Consider the following 18,957-nt stretch of genomic DNA (forward strand, 5'->3'; position numbering starts at 1 on the left):
CCATGAATGTGCATGAAAATAAATGAATGCATAAATTCTTGGCGGTGATGGAGTGGGAGGATAACAAGGGCACCTCCAAGTTCCAGAAAAGGCTAAGGAGACCTCAAATTCAGAAAACAGGCCCAAGATAGAAAAAAAAAAAAAAAAGAAAGATCATTTCTTTTTTTGGACATAAAAACTCGAATTTTTCTTAACAATTTCTGGACCAAACTGTTCATTTCTAGGAAGAACCTGATGTGCCTTGGGCAATGACATGACTTCAAGTACCACTTTCACAGATTGTGACATTTGTGTGCCACTTTCAAGGTTTTTGCCTATGGTGCTTTTTATTGAAACTATTTTTTACTTAAATTTTGTATTCAAGGGCAGCCTTAGTGGCTCAGCGGTTTAGCGCCGCCTTCAGGCCAGGGCCTGATCCTGGAGAACCAGGATCGAGTCCCACGTCAGGCTCCCTACATAGGGCCTGCTTCTCCCTCTGCCTGTGTCTCTGCCTCTCTCTCTCTCTCTGTGTCTCTCATGAATAAATAAAATCTTTAAAAAAAATTTGTATTCAATTGACTTTAACTGGTCCACTGGTTGAAAATATTTGCCTAGTCTTAAGAAGTGGTAAAACCACATGTTTCATGTGCTAGTAATATATTTTTAAAATAGCACATAGTATATTTATATAAGACATATTTTTAAAATATAGCATATTTTAAAAATATACTTCTAAATTTATTCTTAATATATTTACATTAAAACAAATTCAATAACTATTAAAATAAAAAGTAAATCTGTATACCATCTAAGATCATCTTACAGGACACTGGTCAAAATCTCTTGCGTTTTGAAATTAGTGCCCTTTACCATGCCATCCCCCTGGAACAAAGCATTCAGATTTTGAAACCACACAAAGTGGTAAAGACATTCCAGACTGATGACAAGAATCCAGTAATAAGAGCAATGCCTGTAGGTGACTTCTGCCTGTTTTTTTTTTTTTTAACTAGAAAAAAATCAACTGCCTATTAAGGAACTAAAAATAAATGAAGGCAGAAGTCATGGCTTTAAAAACAATTAGTGGATTTTCATTTTCAAAATGACAGAGATAACATATATTCATCCTCCCACCAACTCTCATTAATTATTAGAAATATAGTTCTAAGAAAGACCTTGTCTCAAATGAGCCTTCTGTACATAAACTGCCTTTTTCTCAGCCTTTAATTTGCAACTGGAACACTTAGTGCAAGCTATAATGAGGAATTGCTCAACTTTCATAAGTAAATGAGTATCTGTGATTAAAACATCAATCACGGAAACACTAGTTCTATAAATAGTGTCTGAGTCCAAAGTCCATAGGTAGGGCTAAACACAGGCACATGCTTTGCTTTTCTTGTTAGATGTGTGTATGCGCACGTGTGTATGCACGTGACTATCTGATGTGTATTTGGTTCTTTTGAGAAGCAAAGAAGCTCTGTTTGCTGAACATATGTGTCACCTGGATATTTTGATAAAAATTTTTGTTTTCCAATTTAAACCACCTATATGATGATTTGTAAAGTTTTAACCTAAAGTGTTTGTCCTTGAACTCACTCTGCTTAAAACCCGACTTATCTCTGATTTAGAGGCTTTCAATTTGGCTTTTCAGCAACACAAAATGAAACCTGACATAGGAGAAATCAGTCTATAAAATACAACCTATTCTTTTTATTTTGACCCAGTGGTAATAATAATTAATAATGTTGACACACTGCAGTGTGGCGCAGTTGCAAAGCCTGTGACCTTTGAAGCTGGATGACTGAATGTGCACACAGCTCAGTTATTATCTGAGGGACCATGGGCTAGTTTAAGTTTTTAATCTGTTTCCTCATCTCTAAAATGTGGGGAAGCCCAAGGCAGCTGCTTAACTGACTGAGCCACCCAGGTGCTCCTATACTTCATCTCCTAAATAAATTCCTATTTCCAGTTTGAGGAATGCTTTTATTTCATTTGCATTGTACAAACCTCATAGATTGGTCTAAATGAGAAATGGGTTTCGCATGTCACTAACAGAAAAGCCTAAAGAATGCAGTTCTATACAGATCTGTAGTCTCTCCATCTCCTGTTTCCTTATAGTGGGAAGTAGGTGGATGAAGAGAAATGAATTAGGATTCTCTTATGTCCTAGGACCAAGATGGCAAAAGTGCCCTGAGTGGTTCCCTTAGGCTCTTGCTCCCCCTTTACCCTGCTTTATTTCTTTTTCCTTATGTGTTTGGCTGGGCTTTCATTCTCGTCTACTTATCATCATTGGTTCTAAAGTCTAGGTACTGTCCTCTTCTCTTATTTCCCCTGTGTCATTACCTTCTAGGGGAAGGCAAGAAAGGTCTCTTCTCAGCAGGGGTGAATACACGAGATGGAATCACTCACCAGGCATTCCAGAGACATAAAATTACCACTTGAACTTCCAGGGTCTTCACCCTGGAGAAGACGACTAGGGAAGAGGGGAAAAAAGCATAGCAAAGGACATGGGGTTTTTCATGGAGCAACTATGAAAACACCCAAGTGTTTTCAGTACCTCAAAAGGGGCACATTACCCAATAATGGTCTGATTCCAGATCATCTTCCAAAGTGATGGATTAAGGAGGCGATCCTTGAGAGTCTAGGCAATAATCCAAAACAGTGGCCTTTAACTTGTCTTCAAATACAGTAGTGTATTACAAATCATTTATGGTAAAGTACCACTGAAAGCAAGTGATCTATTAAAAGACTAACTTAGAGCAGTTTTCTCTAATGTCATTTACACTAATCTCAATGATAAAATAATTTCTGTAATAATGTTACTCTCATTTATCTCACTTGCATTTGTAGATGTTTTCTTGAATAGAAGAAAAAGGGAAGGAATGAAGTTATATTGAGGTTCTGGTATACTCATGGAGATTTCCTATAGCATATAAACTAGCTGCCAGTAGAAACTTAGATGATTTCTTAATCTGACACCTGCCCCATATTGGTCACATCTGCTACCCTCTGTTTCTTAGTTGTTTTTAGCAGAATGAAGTTGAAAATACACATGTCGACATTTTTATTTTTGCTGACATTAAGGAAGTATAGTGTGGGAAAGGCTTCCCTCTCGTTTTCACATTGGTCTGGCTGGGAAGAAAGGAACCCAGGTGTGGTGAGCAGGTGGTGGAGCTGAGAGGGGGAATGGAAAGTTAGTGAACTGCCAGGGCCTAAAGGAAGAAAGAGAGGGGTTCAGGGGTGTCTGTTTGGGACAGAAAAAGAATCCTGGTTGTTAGGCTGCCAAGGGAATTCCCAAGGATCCTCACCAGGAAAAGAGCCCACTCTAACTCTGCTGAGCCATATTTATTAAAATGTTTCTGTAGGCCAGAAGTCTGGGAATTATTTGACAGTTCAGAGTATGTTTTATTCATTTTTGAAGGCCGAGCACATAGTGCAAGGCCTAACATATACATCAAGTACTTGATACAAATGTATTAAGTGATCCAAGCACCATCTTCCTTAAATCAGAGCTTCGGCCAGCCCCTATACTTCATCTCTTTTCTTTAAAAAAAAAAAAAAAAAAAAAAAAGATTTTACTTATTTGAGAGAGAGAGAAAGCACACACTCACAAGTGGTGGGCCAGGGAGGGGGGCGAGAGGGGCAGAGGGAGAGGGAGAAGCAGACTCCCCGCTGAGCAGGGAGCCTGATGCAGAGCTGCATCCCAAGACCCTGGGATCATGACCTGAGCCCAAGGCAGCTGCTTAACTGACTGAGCCACCCAGGTGCTCCTATACTTCATCTCCTAAATAAATTCCTATTTCCAATTTGAGGAATGCTTTTATTTCATTTGCAAAGCAGAAGTAACTGAAACAGCCCCAATCCATCAAGTTCACATTATTAACTTTTATCATCCCTCCCCGAGAGTTAGACTCACTACTCAAAAGCCACAAACCCCAGAGGGATGATCTTTAAAAACTCATCATTACAATTTTAAACATTGAAATAACCACCAGGGGAAATAGGAGGAGAGTTCTTCCTAAGAGCATGGACGTTCTGGTGTGACTAAATTTACGTTATTTAAAAATCGCTAAGAAAAATTATCTTTAACCCTAAAGGATTGTAACACCTATGGTATTTTATATAGTATCAATAGATTTGAGGTGATATGAGGCCTAATACTTACAGACTTGGACATCAGCCTACAAGGACACGCACTCTGCCCGAGGAAAGCATAGAGTCGAGGTAGCACTGTGTCCTCTGTTGGCTTCTACGCTGCTATTCCCAGCACTGTCTCCTTGGAGCGAAGCTGCCAAAGTGCCGGTGCTCTGGGATTAATAATTTGAAGTGAGGATGTTTTTAGAAGCGAGGTAGGAGGCACGATGTGGGGGTGGTATGCACCGAAGTGTGCCCGAGGTAGGAAAGGAGCAGCAGTAGTTGAGGAAGAATGAGATTTCAGAGAGCTATTAGTGAAGAGCTTTCTCTCCTTTTGAGATCTGCCGAGTGTTTCCTCTTAGTATCTCCAAAGGGCATCTGTCTTTATTTCCAAAATGAATAGATCAACTCCACCCGTCAGCTCACTGCTGGCCATAGGAACGGACCAGTCCCACAGGAGCCAGTGGCCAGACTGGGCTGGGATCTGAGCGATGGGTGGACAGCACGGCCACTGCCATGGTCCGATGAGCATTTCTCGGCTGTACAGACAGAGCCACAAACTGGGATAGGAGTTCATACTCCTTCTGACAGTTTGTTCTCAACAGAGTGCACCACGACTTGAAGGACTGAGATAGGCTTTGGGCTTCCGGGAGGCTATGTGAATCTGGTAGATATCTAAAGACTTGTACATAACATAAAGATATGGGGCATTTGGAAATACCTAAAGCCATCTGATGTAAAACTGTAGTTATTGGTTAAGTTAAAGAGTAAATACATTGTTGTTTAGATGGTTTATTTTGTTTGCTTGTTGCCAAATGTGGAATAGTGAAAAACAAACAAGCAAGCAAACAATTCACTATTCTCTTACTAAGAGACAAAGTCAACTCAGTTTGTACTCATTAACTTTTCACAGAATCTACGTATTTTCATGATGAAAACTTTATAGACTCTCATTAGGGTTTACTGGGAGTTCGCTACCTTCATACGACGATCTCTCTACTTTGTAGAGTCGTGTCAATTTCATGAGGACTCGATGATACTTAGAAAACACCTAGTCCAAACTTCCCAGACTCGATTCCTATTAAACACAGTTGTTGAGTACAAGCGACTTATATGAAGCCTCAGTGTCAGAGAAACAGTAGGGAGTAGTGGGGGCTAGCGTGAAATAAAGAGACAGCACATACTGTTATTTAGCTCCTACCCAGAGAATAACCATCAGTGTTTCATTTTGTATAATAGATCTCTTGATTTTTAAATATTGGCTTACTTAAAAAAGAAATACCTGCAAGCCAAATAAAACATGATCTTCCTGCTGGACCCAGAAACTGCCAGTTTTTAATTTTTAATCTGGTGCATACATCTTCGAACCTGAGGTCGGGACAGGTCAAGTGAAGTGCACCAGGTGTCTCAGATGCTTGCCGCCAAGGATTCTTCTGCTCTGAGAATCTATATGTATAGACATGAAATCATCCCCACATGAAAGGAGATTGCATAGGCATTTCCATTCACTTAATGAGAGCTCAGCCCCTGACCCTGACATAGACAGATTTCTGTTCTCTGACAGCTTTCAGAACATGCTCAACATGAAAACAAGACCAAATCTCCACACCCATTTGTCATAAGCAATTTTTACTCATTCAAGGATGCAAGGGGAAATGTACATCCATTTATTAACCTTTGAGCTGATTAAAATTCTTATTAGCATTAAAATTCTAGTTGCTTCATTTTTACCTGAATTTTTTAAGGAGAAATAATTTGTAGGATTCAAAGAAAGCCATGCTTAGGAAACAAAGTAACTAAGTATAAATTAAAAATTCATGCTATGTAGAAGAAAATAGTTAGGGACAGGGCATAAGAATCATGGAGGGTTTTCTGAAATAACTGATCTTTAAATCATTATTTTGAGGGGCTTGAGAAGCTAATTTAGGATGAGGGACCGAGCCTTCCAAAATGATGTAATGGCAAAGGCAATGCCAAAGTCCAATGAAGTGGAATCCACGATGAATCAAATATCTTTTGCATTTTTGAACAACAGATTTTAAAAAGTGTATCAGGAGAAAGCAAATTCATATCACAGTAAAAAAGAAGAAAAACAATTAAAAATTTCTAGCTTGTATTCAGCGCCCCTGTCCTACACAGCCATAATTCAGAATAAAAATCTGGAGCTGATGCAAAATTCTGAATCCTGATGATATCTGCCATATTGTACTTATTAAGGCAGATGCATAGGCACAGACTATCACATTTTAGATAAACTGTCAACAGGAATTGAAGCAAAAAAGATGCTCTGATGACTGAGAATATAGGGAACACAAATGCTTAACTCCCTCAAGCGTTTAATTTACCCAAAGTTGTACATTATAAAGAAAGAGAAGAGTCTCCCATAGACATAATATGGTTGTTTTAATTTTAGGTTATTTAGGAATCAAGATCCTAAAAAAACCACCAAGAGTCTATTCCCATAAAACATCTTGATTGTCCCCCCTAAACCAGATCTCCCACTTTGCTGGACCATTTGCAATTCAGGCTTAAAAAAGGATCCTCTGCAACTCCTTTTCTCCAGAAAATTAGTAGATGCAAATGTGATTTTTTTAAAGGAGCTCTGGAGCTCTCTGTCCAGCTGTTACTGAATTAGCCAGAGCTCCAAGGTCCCTGGAGGTGCCTGTGACTTTGGGACTTTTTACTCTCTAGCCTTGAGTTTTTTTCAGGGTTTGCTTGGTTCTTCGGCAAGTATCACAAGCTGTGACTATTGACTAAAGCAATCTTCCCAGGGCTGGCTTGGGTATCCATTGGGTTTAAGACACAAGAATTAACATTTTTAAATTGAATCTGGTGTGTAAGGCCAAGAAAGCACCGTGCCTCAGATCACACAGCTGGTGCCCACAATTTTTCTGCCACATCAGTCCCCTGGGACAGAGATCACTGCACTGTCACTTAGAAAGGCTCACTGCATTGACACTCAATTTGGGAGGAAGGGCTGCAGGAATAATTAAATTCCCTTCCCCCCACCACTCTGGAGCCATTCAAATCCTCTCTTCAGACCCTATTCTATTCCTTCTCCCCCTAGCAGAGAATCAGTAAAGAATTAGAGAGCAGAGATCTAGATTTTAGCCCCAGCTCCAACAATGATTAGGACCAGCTACTCACTCGTTTGGGACTCACCTGGAATCTTTTTATTTCCCGGTATGTATTAAATGCAGGACCAAGCAGTGGTGTTCAAACCTGACTACTGAAATCACTTTAGGACCATCACAAAATAATAGGTTTCTAAGCCCTGCCTCCAGATTCAGATTCAGATTCAATGGGTCATATTTAACCTTCCAGTTAAGGGTAAGTTATTACTGCCTAGTAATAATAATTCAGCCCCCCAATTATGCTGCTAGCTTTAAAATAAAACCGACAAGCTAATTACAGACATGAAAAATTAGAAATCTGTTATTGTGTTGCCAACTCCAATAAGCCCAGATAAAAAGCTGTGAACATTTTTCTTACTGGCATTCAAGACAGTAAGTAATCTAAATTGTAAGTGCATTTACATCCACCCCCCCATGAAATTCAATAATGTCTTTTCAATTCAAATGCAGCCTCTAAATGTTTTTACTATTCCAGACTTGAGTCTCGGGCAAAAAAAAAAAAAAAAAAAAAAAAAACACAGGTACAGAGGTGATCACTAATCTGAACATTCTGATGTGGCAAGAAGGAGATGAAAAGAATCCAAGACATCTTTCTAAAAAAGTGGATCTCCATATTGGACCGAACTCCAAATCATCTCAAGGCACCTGAGTATTTCAACTGATGCTGTTCTTCTGGTTAAAGGTATAATTTTATTCAAATAAAACAGAACAGATCACTGTTTCATTCCGTGGGAAAGAGCAAGAGCTGAAAGAAGCTCACCAAACATTTTAAAAAATACAAGTGAAGACTTTCTCATTGGATTTTATCTCCTCAAGATAGCCATCAGGATGCAGCAAAACACACAGAGGTTAATGTCTCAAAATGAATACAAACCTATTTAAATATTTAACCAAAGTGATGAACAAGTCATAGAGCAACTGAAGAATAAAATCTGGCAGGTTCTGGCCTTCCTTTTGGGGTTGTGAGCACCAAGTGGTCTGTTTCATCTTCATGAAGCTGCGGGTTTCCAGAAAGCATGGGGCTTTCTACCCATGAGGCACACAGGAAAGGAGACTTAGAGAAGAGAAAGGTTTGCTGGACTTGTGACAGTCACTTGATCACCCCTGTCCCTCTGTGCCAGTGATTGTCCTTGTGTTCTGAGAAATCAAATGCTCATACTACAATGTGGTGTATCATGTGATTTCAATTGTTTATTAAATTCGATCGAAACAAGGCCTAGCCAGTAAATTGTTGCAAAAGAGACTTTCGTAAAGGCAGGAAATGACAGATTTATGATGTTATGGCCATTTTGCCTAGAGTTTAAGAAACCAGTAGTATTAGGAAAAGAAATCTTAGGTATAAAATAAATAGCAACTTGCGAGTGGGATTTTAGTCTAAACAGAAATTCTGCTACAATTCTCTCCCCCAACTCAATGTTCATTTTTTTTCTTTCCTAAATGATTCTTAAAAAAAATCTCACATTACCCACCTCATTCTTTGCTTCCTCCCTCTATAACATTGTCCCTTTCTCACTGCCCATCCAGATCCATTCATCTTTCTTAGACTAGCTCACCTTCCACCTCCTCCTTGAAGCCTTTCCAGATTAATGCAGTCTGCAAGGTCTCCTCACATGACTACACTGCTGTGAATCAATGGCAAGTCATGATGTCTTGCCGTTCTCAGGGCAGCTTGGCTATTCAGAATACTGTGTAAATGCTTATGTATCAGATCTCCCCAACTGCCTCTTGGGATCTTGCAAACTGGAAGCATCTCTTCTTTGTCACTTAAAACAGTAGCTTCTGGACTTTTTGGAACATGATGCATAGTAAGATATACATTCTACATCATAGTCCTATGTGTATATATACCTACGAATATATATTTGATTAAAAAGTTCCATGAACTATACTTACTTATCCTTTTATTCTGTTTTACTCTATTTTATTTTTAAAAAAAATAAAAATAAAAATGCCATCGGACCCAGTAAACTGACTTCACAATGGGTTGTGACCATTCTAGAGGGGCATTTACTGATTACTATGGGACTACTGTACATATTTCTCTCACTTAAAACATAATGTAAAAATTGTATGAGACCTTTTGGTTCTCTTTAGCACGTGTTTCTGAGTACTTTTTTTTTTTTTCATTCTGTTTTTCAGACCATCATACCTGTGCCTCTTGGAGTCATCTGGGACAGTTAAATCCTTACATAGACAGTCTTTTCTGTCTTTTTGCCCTGAGCACTGTTACCATACAAATAAGATTATCTGCGCTTCTATAAAACTCCCATTTGCTCATTCCCTTTCATTTTCACCATACGCAAAGTAGGTAGTAGACATTTTGTGGATGAAGAAATTGAGGCACAGAGAATTATGACTTTCTCAAGGGCATGTCTCCGTTTTAATCAGGTTATTACAGGTTCATAAATAGAGTTTCTAGACATTTGAAGATTATAAAGTTGGGTGACACGAACAACATAGTGCCTCCATATAAATGACGTCCCTATTTACCCAGGGAACCAGTTTCCGGACCAGAGGAGTTAGCGGCTCTATGGGATTTCAGTTCGAGGCTAGATTCGCTTCCTTTCAACCTCCTCTTTCCATCTTTGTCTACTCACAGTGTTTCACCCACCTAGAGCTACTTGTTATTCCTGGGCCTCTTCATTCCTTGGTCCTTGTACCAGGACGGCTCCTCTCTCTTCTCTTTACCAGACGAGTTCCTCTGGTCCTCCAGGTCTCTGGGCACCTCCTTGTCCTCTCTACCTCCACAACCTGGATTCCCAGCTCCCTGTGCAGGCCCTGTCACAGCACTTAACCAGCTGGTACTTCCTGACTCCCAAGTTTGGCCCGCAGAGGCTGTGTCTCACTCACTCTTCTATTCCACAGTCTAGGGCCATGGTGAGTTCCGGGTAGACAAATATTGAATGCATGAATGAATCAATGAATGAATACATCGAGGGCAGAAACTGTTACCACTGAAGAAACTCAGGTGTGAGCTAGGGCTGGAATTGTGTGTCTTGAATCTCTGAGGCCAGTCTTTTAGGATTTTGGATTCTGTGACTGCTATCTTAATGCTTCCCCATAAGCTGTAGAGTTTCTGACTGAAAATTCTTCTAGTGAAGGAGAGCTGTATCTAATATATTCCTTTACATATATTTGAGGCACAATCAAGAAAATTTCGCAGGGTCAAATAATTAAGGCAAGTGTACTGAGGCGATTAAAAAAACACTCAAATTTCAAAACACCTTGTTGGACCCCACCCGGACCTCCAACTGAGATTGATCTGATTCAGGTCATGCTTCAGGACTCGACCTCCCATACCAAGCTCAGCGCTTATGATTTTGTCCTCATCATTTCCATAAAAGTCCAGTTAGTGACGAGGTGAAGCTTCACTACCACACAACATACTCTGCACGGATTTCCATGACTTCCTCTGCTCTGTTTCCAAAATAAATCCCAGTGATATAACATCTAGACTCGCAGGGGCTATTACTACCTTTTTTTTCTGTTTATGAATCAACAACCGATTTCCTCCCCTGCCCCTCACCAACACATAAAAACTTGGAAAGTGCCCTTTGTGATTCTATTTAAAAAACATTCTCTAATAAAACTGTCGTTCACAGATAGCGAGACAGAGCAGATTTTCTTCTTTATGCTGTGACTCATGTGTCTTTATACCCAGACTTAGGGCAGGCCAATGGTGAACACAATGGAAAAGAAAGAATAGTTTATAACTAGAAAATAAGCACATTCGAGAGAAGTACACTCAAAGCATTATCGAAGTAAAATATGCAGCAGTGCCAACAAGAGCAAACAAAAGCCCACGCAAGAGATGTGTAAATATTTCATGAAGCTAAGCCTTAATCAACTCTCTCTCCAAATCTTGCTGGTGTTGTAAACACTTCAGTTTCTTTCAGTCCCATCATGACCCAGATTCCTCGCAAAAATAAAATGAAAACATGGTTCTTTAACAAACGTGTCGTGAAAAATATTCAGGTGGGTCATACCCAGGTATTGCTTTAACAGGAAGGAGATACCTTAATGAAAGGCAGTTGCTCCTTGGTGACTCTGAGCTGCTTTCTCCCTTCCTCCTCCCTTGCCTTTTCCCCCACAGCCTCTGCTGCTTTCTGGGCATTCACATCATCTTAACCTTGAACTGCCTACACCCCAAGCAGAGATCTCTCCCAGTGCTTTTTCTGGAGGCCCTTTAAATCCGACAGTGGTTTGCCGCCTTCCCACCACCCAAAATTCACTTCCCAGTGTCCAAGTACCTCCCTTCCCCTGCAACCCCCCCTTTCATTGTCCATTGTTGCGTCTGAAATTTTGCGTATAACCCTTTAGATCTGCCTGGATAGGATGAAAATCTGTTGTGTGTATTAGCCGGCACTGTTCTTCAGATGTTTTCTAAAATCCATCTCCCAAGAACCATTTATAGCCCTTAGTCTCTACCTTGATTTAATGTGGTTCCAAAGTTCACCTCTAGATACTGAACAGGTCCCTACAATGCTTTCCCTTTATCAACCTCTGCCGGCCCTCCTTCTCTCTCCACCTATTTCAAGAAAAAAAACAATATATATATGTACATGTGTGCGTGTATTAATGCATATACACACACAACTATAGTGTTTCGACTCTAAAGAGAATAAGCATGGGAAAACGAGAAAAATGCAAGTATAGTATTACCACGCGCGCGCACACACACACCTCCGTGGACTGCACAGTGTGCAGACCCGATTGATTTTACCCCCGCCCGAGAACGAGGACACCAGGCACCTCTTCCCTTTACCTTCGAAGCCAGAGTCTCAGGGAGCAATGACCTTGCAGAGAAATTCATCACCTGCGAGAAAGACTGGCCCCTCCTGGGGCGCAGGATGGGATGGGGACGAGAGCAACAGGCAAGGGGTCACCGGGCACAAGCTGGGGCCCAGTCCACCCGCGGCAGTCCCGGGCACCCCGCAGAGCTGCGGCGGCGCGGGCGGGACGCGGGGCAGGGGCGCGGGGGGCGGTCCCCCCCCCCCCCGGCCGCCGCTCGCCTACCTGCTCTCCCCGGCTCTGCCCGGCTCTGCCCGGCTCTCCCCGGCTCTGCCCGGCGCCGCGGGGCCGCTGCCTGCGCTGCGGCGGGGATTCCCCGTCGCATATCCCAAGCACGGCTCTCGGCGCCTCGCGGGTGGCCCCGGCGGGCTCCGGGGCGCGGTCCCGTTTAGACCCGTTCCGGGAGCGAGCCGGGCGCTCGCAGGAGCTGGAATCACTGTGCAGGGAGCAGAGGCGGCGCGCAGCAGCGGGCGGGGCCGCGGGGCCGCGGGGCCGCGGGGCCGCCCCCACCGCGGGGCCGGGGCCGCAGCCGCCGCCGGGCGCCGAGCCAGCGGGAGGCGCGAGTGCACGCGCCCGACCGCGCCTCCGTCAGGCCCGGGGCGCCCACCCGGCCGGGCGGCGGGGGCGCTGCGGCTTCGCGGCGGGGGCGGCGGCGGCGAGGGCGGCGGGACGCCGAGCTCCGCCCCCGCCGCGCCCCGGCCCAGCCTGCCAGGTCCCGGGAAGGGTTCGCCGCGGGGCAGGCTGCGCCCCCGGGCCCGGGCCGGTGGTAGCGGGTGCGGGCAGGGGGGCGAGGGCTGCTCTGCAGGGCGACCGGGAAGTTAGGAAGGAGCCGGAGGTGCAGGAGAGGGGCGGAGGGCGCTCAGCAGGCGGTCCGGCCCTTGCTCCTCCCGCAGGTCACCGGCCTCCATGTCTGTGTCCAGACTCCAGCAGGCGGGTTCTGATGGAGCCACGCGCGGTGCAGATCTGAAAGCAAGGACCCCCCCCCCCCCCCGCCCCACCGCCACCACCGCCACCACCGCCGACGTTTAGTATGTGTTGCAAAACGTACGGAATCCTGCGCATTTGGAGCTGGCGCTGCGGACAGTGTTCCTGTCTTTCCCCACTCCCCCGCCCCCATCCGTGGGCGTGGATGGCTTTGAAAAGCGTCCCTGCCGAGCGGCTTCAGTGATGCTAAGTGGACATGTAGTACGGTGAGCGGCTGACCGCGGAGGGTGCAAACGGTACAGTGCAAAGAACTATTATTAAGTGAGTATTGTTGGCAGGCGCTGTGCAAAAAATGCTTCCTGTGTGCCTTCTCTGATTCCCACAACTCGGTGAGGTGGGTATTGTTCTCCACTGTTCTGGCAAGAAAACAGGTTTCCATGATTTAGACAACCGGAGGTGTGCTTGAGGTCACACCGCAGTAACCTGCACCAGTGGGATGCAAACCACTCCAGAGTATGTCCTCTCAACCGGTGCACAAGGACTCACCCAAGGATCTTGTTGAAATGATTGGTTCTGATTCAGTAGGTCTGGTGTGGGCCTGGGGATCTGCATTCCTAAAGGGCTCATGGTTTTGTCCATGCTGCTGGCCAAAGGACCAAACTTTCTAAACTAGTAGGCCAGGGTTTTGAAGTAAACTATTTCATGCCAGCTCTAGTTGATTGAGGCAACTTTCTGAAGTTGGGTTAAGAAGGACACTAAGGCTGTGTCTTAGCTCTGGGTCAAACAATGCAGTAATCAATTCATCATGTTCACTTTGGCTGATGGAGAGAAGGTTATCACACATGTGCTGGGTGGCCCTCCCTGTGGTCAGCCCCTTTCAAAACAACAAGGGCAGTTACGTTTTTACGGTGGTTATGTTTTTGTTTTTTTTCTTCATTTAAGGCATCGGTGCACCAACCTCAGATGTCTTTCTTCTAGTTCTCACCTTCATTAAGAAAAGCTCGGGCGAAGTTTTACGCCTAAAGTTTGTGTAGAATGAAACACTTTACAAAGTGCTCACATAAATGATTTTCTCTGTCTTCATAACAACACTGTAAGGCAGCAATAATTCCATGTTACAGGAAAGAAGAACTGAGGTGGAGTGATTTTTCTTGAGACTAACAATTAATATGCAGGCAGTAGGGGCTAGACTGTGACAGGTTTCTATTTCAGGGGTTGTTTTTACTAAACTACTGTATTAGTTCCTGCTGCCACTGTAACAAATTACTACAAATGTAGTGGCTTAATACAACACGAATGTATTATCTTACAGTTCTGGAAGTCTAAAGCCTGAAAATAAGTCTTATAGGGCTAAAATCAAAGGATCAGCAGGGCTATGCATTCCTTTTGGAGGCTCTGAGGGGATAATCTTTTCCTTCCTTATTGTTCCTACCTAGCTTCTAGTGACAGGCTACATTCCTTGGCTTGTGACTACATCACTCAGATCAGATTTCTATTGCCTTATCTCCTTTTATTCCAATATTCCTGCACCCCTTTAAAGATTTTACTTATTTATTCATGAGAGAAGCAGAAAGAGAGGCAGAGACATAGGCAGATAGAGAAGCAAGCTCCCTGTGGGGAGCCCGATAGGGGAATTGGTCCAGGGACCCCGGTTACAGCCTGAGCCCAAGGCAGACGCTCAACGACTGGGCCACCCAGGCGTCCCTCCTGCAGCCCTTTAATAAACATCATTGTGATTACTTTGGGTCAACCCAGATAATTCAGAATAATCTCTCCCATCTCAAGATCCTTAATTTACACATCTACAAAGACCCTTTTGTCATGTCTGGTAACATATTCATAGGTCCCAGGGATTAAGATGTAGAGATATTTTTGGAGGATCATTATTATGCCTCCCTAAACCTCACTTAGTACTTATCCTATAGTACTTATACTATACCTTACTCATCCCTCTCTTCTGCTTGATTTCTGACTGCTGGGACGGTCTTTCAATGGAAAAATTCACTTGAAAGTCATGCAAGAGACTATAACAAATGTGCAGTGGCAAGAAACACCCCAAGAACATCAAAAGGCCATGAAGATCTGTAAGAATATGGTCGTGAAAAGGACATAAGGGATTAGAGGCTGCCTGTTGGTCTGAATGACACTAAGATAAACCTTAGGGGAAGTCCTAACCACCATTAAAGGCCGCCTTTAGCTATCAGAATGTTTCAAAATTCTGCTTCTCAAAGAGTACACTGTTCCAGGATAAATAATGCAAGTCAAAACTCATGCAAAAAGAATATAACATCAAATTCCAAACCGAGTGATGGTTTTCAAAGTGATGAGAAACATTAAACCAGCATGTCAAATGAAATCAATACAAATTATTGAACATCTTTTATGCTCAAGGCATTTATAGAAACATTCTGCTATAGAGAAGTTTATCATTTCGTTGGCACACAGAATTTACGAAAAATGGAATAATAAAGGATTTCAACAGAAGAAATGATTGGAGAAGCAACAGGAGATGGTACGTGATTCATCACCAAGTGAATTAGATAAATTGGGAAGTTAGGTTTATACAGGAGAGTGGATATAAAACTGGAAAGGTAGGTTGGAAGGTTACGTTGCTCACGATCTTAAATGTCAAACTAAGGAGTTCAGACTCCCCTGCAATAAGAACAACGATAATAACATCTTATGCTTTATATCGCCCGATTATTTACCAAGCACTTCTTACATATTTTCAGTCATTTGACTTCCACCCCTAAGCCCCCAGAAAAGCAGGCCTGAGCATGCATGTGCCTCCCTCCCCCTACACAGACGCACGCGTGCAAACACACACAGAGAAGGAAATGAAAGCCTCTTGTCAAAGAGGTGTTCTAGACCGTTCTATGTAAAAATTCAGCTCCCACCCCGCTTATCCGCTTTTCTTTTTTCCTTCTCACCCTGCCAGCTTTATGTTTTTCCACGGGGCTTACTACTGCATCTTGATAGAGTTTATTGATATCTATTACCTATGAGGGCAGGGACTTTGTCTCTAGTTTGTTTCTATATCCTTATCACCTAAAATAGTTTCCAACACTTAGTAAGTGCTCAGGAAATATCTGTTGAATGGATCATCATCTCCAGTTTACAAACCAGGAATCCAAATCATCATGAACTCACCTTCATGATGTCTGACAGCTAAAAGTACCTTTCCCAAGACGGAGTCCCGATGTCTAGCCCCTGCTTATCTGATAGTATATTTTCTATCTGAGTGAAAGCTGTTAGTAGTGCTTAACCAGGGGCCGCAATGTATTTGAAAAAGATAAGAATTTGAGAGTGGAATCTTCTCTAAATGTCACATCTTTCCTAAAAACTTCTTCAGCTTAGCTGGATTGGCAAGAAGCATTGGCAGGAGGAGTTACCAACAGTAGATCCTGGAGGGCTGCCATCACTCCTACGTTAGTTGGCACTGAGGAATACTGTAAGTTGCTTTGTAATTGTTCCCTGGTAATGCACGTGGGCATGTCTTGACACTCGCGGTTATAGGCTTTTTGGTCTCAGGGACCATAACTACTATGTCCTTTATATCCCCACATTCAGCCCAGTACTGGCCTCTAAACAGACTTATCACTGCGTGGCTACAAGAAGGCTGCCATCACTACAAAAATTCTATCATTACAAACTACATTCAAAACAATGTAGGGGATCCGAATGTGCCACCGCAAAATATGCCGCTTTGGCAATAAGCATTATTTTGAGCTGGAGGCAAATGGGAACCAACAGATGCAGAACAAAGCCTTCTTGGAGCTTTCCTTATCTGACAAAAAAACAAACTTTTGAGAAATGAGGATGGCCATAAACCCCCTTTCCTGGGGAAGTTTTATGGCCATGAAGAAGACAGAGTCCATCCCAAGATCGATCTCCAAACAGATCTTACTAAAATAGCCCTTGTCTTTCATTCATTAGGTTCCCCTCATATATTTACCTTCCCACAGTTTGCTGTCCCTAAAAGCGTGTACCTTTCTACAAACATTCTTTGTTAAGATCAGCCCACTGGTTTGAGTTATGCACCACTGAGTTTCCACTGCATCTAGGCAGGGTGCGTGTGTAAATCAACTCTGTTTCCTTTTCCCTCCTTAATTTATCTTTGTCTGTCTAATTTGTAGGGCCTCAGCTGGAGAAGCTAGGAGGATAGAGGGAAAAGATTTCTGTGCTCCTCTCCAACAGGAAGAAAAGAATTCCTGTGGAAAAAGAAACCTCTAATTTTTTTTCATGCAAGAAAAATTATTTTCCAGAACCCACTCTCCTAGTCTCAAGTATTTGGTCAGAATTCAGTCACCACCACGTCACCCAGGGAGGCTCTGAAAATGAGCACCTAGCAAGGAGGAGTGGACTTGCCTAGATTTTTTTTTTAAGCTAGACATCCTGGTGCCCCAGTCAAAACTGAGGTTCTGTCAGTAAGGGAGAAGGAAGGTCAGCTTCTTCTGGGATCTTAGCTGCATCTTTCACAGAGAATCAGTATAGAAACACCGAAGATTCACATTCAGGCCCGTTTTGATGTTACCTGAGTGCATTTGGTTTTCTGGAAGACCATAGCAAGCCATATAGGACAGGTTCCTACTTATTTTCCTCCTCCCCTCCCTCTTTCCTCTCTTCCTCTATCCCTCCCTCCCTTCCTGCCCAACCACCTCTTCCTGTCCCTTCTCTTCTGATACAAAATAGCCTTCTGCAGCGTCATTTTTTGTATACTTACTTTTCCATTGTATAATCAATTTCCTATTTAATGATTAGATTATCTCTATCTGGAATATTCTTAAACTAGTCTTATTCAATTAATCAGATAAAGAGAAACTCAAATCACTGGCATCATCTCTTGCTGCTCCCTAACTCACATTTTCTATTCCTGTGATAGTTTTTAGAACATGTTAGTATATTGTTCTACAACACGAGGACTTTGCTTTTATTTGTTCCCCCCCTCCCCTCCCCCTGAAATGCCCTTTCTTCATAGCCACTTACCAAATTCCTAGTTGCCTTTCAAAATTCGATTTAGCTTTCACCGCCTCCAGGAACACTTGCCAAAACCACCCATTCTCATATTTAATTACTTCCTCCTCTGGGATATGCCTGAATCAAGTATCAGTCTTTGTTGTAGTTAATAAAATACTGTACTCTAATTTGTATTTTTTCTGTCTCCTTAATGAACTCAGTGTTCCATGAGGACCAAGCCCTTGAATTATACTATTTTCTTTTTTTAATGTTTGTTTGTTTATTTATTTATTTTTAGCAATCTCTACCCTCAATGTGGAGCTCAAACTCACTACCCTGAGATCGAGGTAGTATTGCACTTTCTCCGACTGAGCCAGCCAGGCGCCCCTGCGTTATGCCATTGTCTATTATCAAACTTAGCCTATTGATTGTTCACATTTGTGGAATTTAAGGCAAACCATTTTTTATTTTTATTTTTTTAAAGACTTTATTTATTTACTCATGAGAGAGAGAGAGAGAGAGAGAGGCAGAGACACACACAGGCAGAGGGAGAAGCAGGTTCCATGCAGGGAGCCGGATGCAGGAGCCGATCCTGCGACCCCTGGGCCAAAGGCGGGTACTCAACCGCTGAGCCACCCAGGCATCCCAGGCAAACAATTTTTTAAAGAACTGATTATGCTCCAGCTGTTGTGCTAGGCATTTTTAAATCAATTACTCTAATTACAGTGAGAGAAGACAGTAATCATTTCATAACAAAAGGTTTCTAGCTAAACTCTAAGACAAAGGAGTCCTACATGGCTTTAGGTTCTGAAAACCGGGGTTGTGTCTACACTGTTGTCATGAGTATGCAATGTGGAAGCATTTGGTTTTTACCTTTGGGCATTTTAGCCATTTATACTTGCAGATAACCATCACTTTCTACTTAAAAACTGCCTGTCATACATGTGAACCTATATTTCATACAGGACCACTTTTCAAATGATGATTTTTGCTAGGTACTTTTAAGGCTACAAGGAGCAGAAATCATGCTCAGTTCCCCTCA

At 42.7% G+C, this 18,957-nt stretch overlaps 1 protein-coding gene and 1 long non-coding RNA gene across 5 annotated transcripts in view; one reads left to right on the forward strand and one right to left on the reverse strand.

The window, feature by feature from the left end:
* Nucleotides 1-12,466, reverse strand: part of GPRIN3 (GPRIN family member 3) — a 67,769-nt gene extending 55,303 nt beyond the window's left edge. Inside the window, exon 1 of one of the 3 annotated variants that reach the window (XM_041758733.1) lies at nucleotides 12,261-12,466. The gene's annotated coding sequence lies outside the window, so the exon portion shown is untranslated. The other 2 variants (XM_041758734.1, XM_041758735.1) reach the window with 2 other exon arrangements.
* A 203-nt stretch (nucleotides 12,467-12,669) lies between these two features.
* Nucleotides 12,670-18,069, forward strand: LOC121492484. 2 transcript variants are annotated; one of them, XR_005988260.1, is made up of 3 exons: nucleotides 12,670-15,471; nucleotides 16,312-16,410; nucleotides 17,096-18,069. It is a non-coding gene; the product is annotated as an uncharacterized LOC121492484 (long non-coding RNA). The 2 variants fall into 2 exon arrangements; XR_005988261.1 differs by having other exon boundaries at nucleotides 12,670-13,280.
* Nucleotides 18,070-18,957: the final 888 nt, after the last annotated feature.

Source organism: Vulpes lagopus, chromosome 6, assembly GCF_018345385.1.
Source record: "Vulpes lagopus strain Blue_001 chromosome 6, ASM1834538v1, whole genome shotgun sequence".
NCBI classification, from domain to species: domain Eukaryota; kingdom Metazoa; phylum Chordata; class Mammalia; order Carnivora; family Canidae; genus Vulpes; species Vulpes lagopus.